General features: G+C 35.0%; 1 long non-coding RNA gene across 4 annotated transcripts in view; it reads left to right on the plus strand.

The window, feature by feature from the left end:
- Positions 1-7,300, plus strand: part of LOC149747846 (uncharacterized) — a 325,556-nt gene that overhangs the window by 89,235 nt on the left and 229,021 nt on the right. The gene's annotated exons all lie outside the window — the stretch shown is intronic.

Below are 7,300 nucleotides of genomic sequence, written 5' to 3' on the forward strand. Positions count from 1 at the left end.
CACACAGAATACAAAACAAAATATTATCTACACCTCAGAAGATCCCATTGTACCCCCTTCTAATCTCTACCCCCCAAGGAAAATCACTGTTTTAACTTCTAACACCACAGATTAGTTTTTACTATTATTTGAACCCTTTACTAAAAGAATGATACATAATGAAAATTTTTGTGCCTGGCTTTTAAAATTAGTGTAGATGTTTTAATATTAATTTTTGCTTTAATCGGTATGCTGTGTAGGGTCATGGAATGAACATATTTAAATTGGGGAAACTGGAAGGCGGATCTTGAGTCTGCCATTTACTAACTGTATTAGCCTTCAGTAAGGTACTTAACCCTTCTGGACCCTGTTTCTTCACCTCTAAAATGGAAATGGTAATACTTTCTTAAAAGACTGCTGGGAGGATTAAATGAGATACTATGTGTAAAGTACCTGGAAAAATAGTAGAAGCTTAATAATCGCTAGTCTCTTCACCCCACCTTTTCTATTTAAATGTACTAGTGAAAGAAAAAAACCCCCACAAAGCTATTATTCCACTTGAAACCTAAAGAAGATTTCGTCATGGAAGATCCATGTGTTATTTAAAGGAACACAAAAATCTTCGCTAGAATTTTTTTTGTGTGTGTGTGTGATACGCAGGCCTCTCACTGTTGTGGCCTCTCCCGTTGCAGAGCACAGGCTCCGGACACGCAGGCTCAGCGGCCACGGCTCACGGGCCCAGCTGCTCCGCGGCATGTGGGATCTTCCCGGACTGGGGCATGAACCCTTGTCCCTTGAATCGGCAAGCGGACTCTCAACCACTGCGCCACCAGGGAAGCCCCCTTTGCTAGAATTTTTTAAATGATCATAATTTTTTTCCTTCCTTTAAATTCCAGCAAATTAAACATATTGCAGTTCTACTGATATAACATTGGGAAGACTTCAGATTTTACTACATGCCCAAGGAAAGGTCAAATGACCTATGATTTGTGCTAATGGCAGGAAGTTATAAAGCAGGGAGATTGGATGTAAAACTCCACCTCCTGGAGGTGATTTCTTTCCTCTCTCCTCCGCAATTGGCTAATGATGGATTCTCAGACATTCTTTCAGTCTTAAATTTAGTGGAATAAGTGTTACTCTCTGAGATGTCAGTGTATTAAAAACTAGGATATAATTATATTTAATGTGAACACTGTTTATTATTGTGTTCATACTAAAAATTAATGTTTGAAAATGATCAAATGAGATAAATTTATCTAAGTTAAAGTTTCAGTGATTTTATATATGTTCTGAAAAATAAGCCTTTTTGAAGAAAAACTGAGTTGAGTTATGGAGGGCAAATTGACATAATTTTCAGAGAAGCCTAAAAATTACTTCTTTTCCTGGAAGAAAATGATAAATATAATGTAATTTAAAATAACAAATAATATGAATTAATTACTTCCATAACTGGAGAGGCATCTTAGTATTTTTGCTCTATTTTAACTTAAAATAAGTATAATTATAAGTAGTTTTGTCTTTGCACAAAGTAGGAAGTATATCAATGGGTGTTTTTCCTTACAACTTGTTATTGTGAGGCTCAAAAGATAGTGGACATTAAAGCTCTTTTCTCTATTAATATAAGATGAAAACATTTAGAAATACTTAGTTTTTATGTAAGCATGATTTACTAGTATTTTAGGCAGAGCATGAATATATGTCTATACCAACCAATGTCCAAAGATTTTTATTCTTTATTCATAAAAAGTTAATTCAGCATGCTGTTAAGTCCTTTCAGCAACTTGATCTACCTGCCTAGTCTAACTGTTCATATCTCTAACCTAAACCACTCACTTAGAAAATTGAAATTAAAAAGTCAGTCAGGGCCTCTGCAGAAGCTGGATGGCTCAGAACCTGAGCAGTAGACTGTAGCTCTGTTTCCTTTCTCTATTACCAAACAACCAGTCTTTATATTGAAAAGGAGCACCAAGAAACATATGTTATTCTTCTCAAACATAGATGGCGCTACTGACCCACCATCACAGACACTGTTCAGTTTTCACCACTGGCTGTGGACAAACATCAATCTATGTCTGGTCACCAGATAGTTTCTATTTTTGGAGAGCTAACTGGGGTTAAGGGTGGGCTGAGCTTCTTAACAAGGAGCTGTTATTGTTGTGTGTAAATAACTGTGCTAATATTTAGAAACAGTAACATACTGGTTGACTGGACTTTTCATGTTCCAGTGATCAATCGGTAGATATTGTAAGTGAAAACAAAGGATATTGATCTAGGTGTTTTTTATTTAGTTAATTGTTTGTGAGTTGCTGAGTACTTTATTGCATCTTCTTTGCATCTGTTTTCTCAATTTGAATGGGAGGGAAGGAACCAACATTTGTCCACCATCTAGTGTATGCCAGTCACTGGGCTATTTATAAATATTTAATCCCCTCATCCTATGGGGAATGGCTTCTTATCTTTATTTCAAACATAAAGATGAAGGTCAGAGATACTCTATGGCCTGAGATCTTCACCAAGGTGGTGGTGTTCAAGCCTAGTTCTATATGACTTAAGATCTGACTTCAAATGTTCTTTTTATTTAAACCAGTCCTGGGAATAATAATATTAATCTTATAATATAGCCTTAATACAAACTTTATACTAACACTGGCTTATTGGTGCCATGGCGAAAGGTAAATAACCTTTGGAAGGATTAGAAGCTCTTTTAAAGAACTTCGCTGAGCTAAGTCACCAGATTAACCAGTGATCTCTTTTCTTCTGTACAGAATATAGTGACTTGTATAAGTGAGGATTTAGAAATACATAAAATATATCCCCAGTTGTTTATATTATCTAGTTCATACTGAACAACTAGAATTGTGATTTTTAAAATTTATGCATAGGCATTCACAATTTTATTAAGAATTTTAAGAAGCTGGATACGTTTAAGTCCGTGGTAATCATAGGATATATATATTTCTTTTGGGTTGAAAAGTTTATCAAAAATTGGCTACTTTTGATGATTTGACAAGATACTTTACTGTATCATTTATACTGACTGCTTCTAAAAATTATTAGGACCACTGTCTTCAGAGACAGGAGGAAAAAATTTGCTACAAGTTATTTCAAAATTTCAAAATATCTAGAAACGTCTAGCAAGGTTCTCTCTCATATACCCCCCCCCAGTCTAACCTGATTACATCAGATATACGTAATCTCTCTAAGACCCTGTTAGTGGGATATCATAAAACATAAGGCTTTTTTTTTCTGTGTAAATTTTCTAAATAAGAAAGATACCTTTTGATTGTATTCTGTAACTTGATTATACTGTTCCTAAATCTCTATTATTTAGTTAGAATATAAAGTCTTCTCAATTCTTTGCATTTAAGCTTCTTGTCATTATGATTTAGTAAAGAAATTCCAGGAGAGAATCAGTTGTGACCGTTAGGAAAAAGGATGCTCACCCAACAAAGACATCAACACAGAGGAGCAGCATCAGAGGCCAGTGATTCAAGGCATGGAGTCATGAAGACTTTGGGGCCAAGAAAAATTCGAACGTGGGATATCCTTCAAGAGGTCAAGAACCTCTTGGAAATGGTTCACCACGAGTCATAAATTTAAAGTGAATCTAGGAGATTTGATGTTCATTTAAGCAGGCATAGGACTGCCGATTTGTAGATGGCTCTAGACCGAGAACTTGATTGCAATCTTGACAGCTAGAAATGGAAAGGCAGATAAAATGCAGGGCCTCAGACATGGAGAGAGGGTTGTAGGAATGGAATGTCCAGCTAATGGAAGAACTGGCTCTAAGGAAACTTGGTAATTGGGTAGAATATTGAAAAAGAATCTCAGAACTCCGATTACATAGTTGGGGGTGGGGGGCGGAGTTCCAGATACTATCCATTTTGTATTATCCTTGTCTTTCTTCCTGTTGTATATACCCTTCTACTTATACACAGGCTCTTAAAAATTTTGCTTTCATAGGCACTTTGTATATATATTTATTTTCCTCTCTCTCCTACTTTAGCAGTTTCTCCCTCTTTCTTGCATGTTCTTAAAGCATTCAGAAATTCAAACATAATCCAAGATCTTTCTGTATAATCAAAAAAAGCAAAGAATTTCTTTCATCAGAAGTCTGCTTCCAGATTCCATCACATTTTCATGTTTTCCTTAGTAGGATCAACAAGCAAACAACAATAACAAAAAACGCAACCTCTCAAGACTTCGTTTAAATTTCCATTCTTGACTTCTCGATTTTTCATTCACTTTCCAGTGGTCTGGTTTTCATCTCCATTCCCCTCTAAAATTGTTGTTTCATGACTTCCATGTTATCAAATCAAAAGGATACTTCTCTGTCCTCACTTCCCTGTGTTTCTTAGTATTCAACACAAATCACCACTCACTTTACATAGAAATAATTTTTTTCTTGGATTTCAGAACACCATATTCTCTTGGTTATCCACATAAGGAATAATTTGATTTTGGAATAAGAAAAGAGATCACCGGATATCTTTTTAATGTCATGCTGCAGCCTAGAGGGATTGTCTGATTGTATGGGGATTCTGAGCCTTGCCTTTGATCTGTTTTACAACTGGGAATTATAGATAACTGAAAGCAATGGAAATAATTCTTGTCTGCAGACATGAAAATAGATTTTATCTGGTGGGGGAAATAATTCTCTCCCCTTCCTACTAATAAACCCAGTTTGGGGGTCCATTTATAAATTTATTATTTCTTTAATCCATATAAGCTTGTGATTCTTTGACTTCTCCTTTGAATTGGTTGTGACATCTGTCTGGTTCCCTTAATTAATGAGATAAAGTTTTGACACATTTATTTCATGTCTGTATGACAGTTACGGTTTTTACTTCCAAAGAAAGTTTCCTTTAACACCACTTCTCCTTGATCTGACTGGCTACTGTTTCTCAGTCTCATTGGTTGGCTTCTACTTTTTCTACAGACGATTAGCTTTTGCTCTATTTTCCCAATAAGTAATATAATTTGGGCAACCTCAATTTTCAGTGATATCTCTATGCTGATTACTTCCAAATATTTATCTGTTGCTTTAACCTTTCACCTGAGATCCAGAATCATATATCCAATAACTTATTGAAGAGCTAAGTTTTATTGATAGTGAGTGTTTTGCAAGAAAACGAAATGGACTTCTTCATTACTGCTCTCCCTCCATCCACAAAGAAAAACAGCAACAACGATAATAAGCAAAAAATCCATCAAAAAACAAACTTGTTCCGCTCCCGGTTTCCTCATTTCAATAAATGTTAATACCATCTAGCCAATTGGCTCAAGCAAGAAACTCAAAACTCCACATTATTTTATCCATCAATAATCTTTGTTTCTTCTACCCTAAAGTATCTCAAATTGGTTGTCTTAATTTTTACCATCACCATCACATCATCTCTTGCCTAGAACATCATAAGGGCTTTCTGGTTTGTCTTGCTATTTCCATTCTTGCCCTTCTGTATTCCATTTGCTACAAAGCAGCCAGACTGATCTTTTTAAACATAAATCAGATTATTTCACTTTAACACTTAAGACCCTTTCATAGCTTCCAATTTCATTTGGAAGAAAATTCAAATTCCTTACTATGGCTTACGTAATTCTCTATCTCCCCAAATCATTTCTCTTACTAATTGCTGTCTCACTTACTATGCTCCAGCTATGGAGGACTTATTTCTTTTCCTTGAATAATCACAAACCTTTCCTGTTTCTAGGACTTTGCACTTACTTTCCTCTATGTAGAACATACTCTGACTTTTCATAAGCTTGACTCTTTCCTGTTTGAATCAGAAAAAAAGTGTTTTCAGATTTCAAATCACCTTTCTCAAAGAGTTCTCATCTTATCCTGCCTAAAGTAGCCTCATCCCCTCTTATTTTCTGTCTCACCACTTAGCCTTTCTCCTTCACATTTACCACAAACGACAATATCTTTCTTTGAATTTTTAAAACGGCTTTTATGTGTTTATATCTGCCCAGCTCTGCCTTCTCCACTTCCCCTTTCCTCTACAGAATACAATACCCCAGGGAGGCAAATACCTTGCCTGCCCTTTTCATCCTCTTATTCCCAGAATCCAGGATAAACCCTAGATCATAAAAGACACTTACAATGTTTTTTAAAACATGAGTGAATTGATAAAGTATTAATCTTATACTTCTGAAATAATATTTTATCAATATCTACCTCAATCTCTCTACGATAGAAAATGAAATGCAACTTGTGATGTAACTTTTACTCATTCCTGTCTTCCTAGGACTGGTATCATGCCTGGTGCATAGTAGGCACTCAATAAATATTTTTTAAATACATGAATGAATGAAGTAAGTAATATAATCCCAAGGTCAGAACAGATTCTTTGCCGCCACTTTCCTGCCATAGGCCAGCTGATAGCTCCAGTATTTGAGACCAAATGGGTGCCAAGTCTGGCACAGGACTGAGTCTAGAGATGAAGGATGATTAGACTTGGGTAAGAGTTAGAGGAGCAGGCAGGAAACAGGCAGACCATTGTACTACTTTTAGTCTCTAGGTCATTTATTTTGATGACTAGTTTTTGACTCAGACTAACTTTATGGGATGTCAAAGTCTATACATCTATAACATTATGGTTCATTTATTTTCTTCTCAATAAATAGCCTTATCCATTTGATTATGGAGCACATTTTATCTTATGCATGCTCTCTCTCCCACTGGAAACTTTCCTGACAGAGGGAAAACTTTGCGTTTGTCGGCTGTCTGATAACCATATCCATAAGTTTTATTTGAGTTTATCTTAGTAGTTGCAGGAGTTGAATTACACTGCCTAAATCAGGATAACTTTTTCTCAACTCCAAACATTGAAAAACCCTCAATTAAAATTTTAATACAATCTCACATTTCTTGGAAAGCTTAACAGAACCTATATTAATAGTAAGAGAGATTTGAAATATATTTGAATATTTTTCTGGAAATTATGTATACATATATAAATTATTAGTAGGAAAACTAGACAAGGCTCATTTTTATTGCATTAGTATTTATTAAAAAACACCAAAGTGAAATATCTAAAACAAACTCCAAATGGAGCAGAAATCAGAGGAGGTAGCACATAATTGCTTTTATTTAGAACGGAAATCTTGAATGGTGAGTTTTTTTTCTTTATTTTTTAAGCAAGTAGAAAATTATTTCTAATGGAACCAATGTAACATAGACTTACACAAATCTATTATGTGAATAATGTCTTATTTCAATTAATTCTGATTGTGATGTTTTAGGATCAATTTAGCCTGCTAGGAAATCTTGAATTTGGATAATTTTTAAATATAAGTACTGATGATTAAAAAAAGAGTT

This window comes from Delphinapterus leucas, chromosome 12, assembly GCF_059928025.1.
Source record: "Delphinapterus leucas isolate spDelLeu-1000000601 "Yukka" chromosome 12, BTC_Dleu_Yukka2, whole genome shotgun sequence".
Classification (NCBI taxonomy): Eukaryota; Metazoa; Chordata; class Mammalia; order Artiodactyla; family Monodontidae; genus Delphinapterus; species Delphinapterus leucas.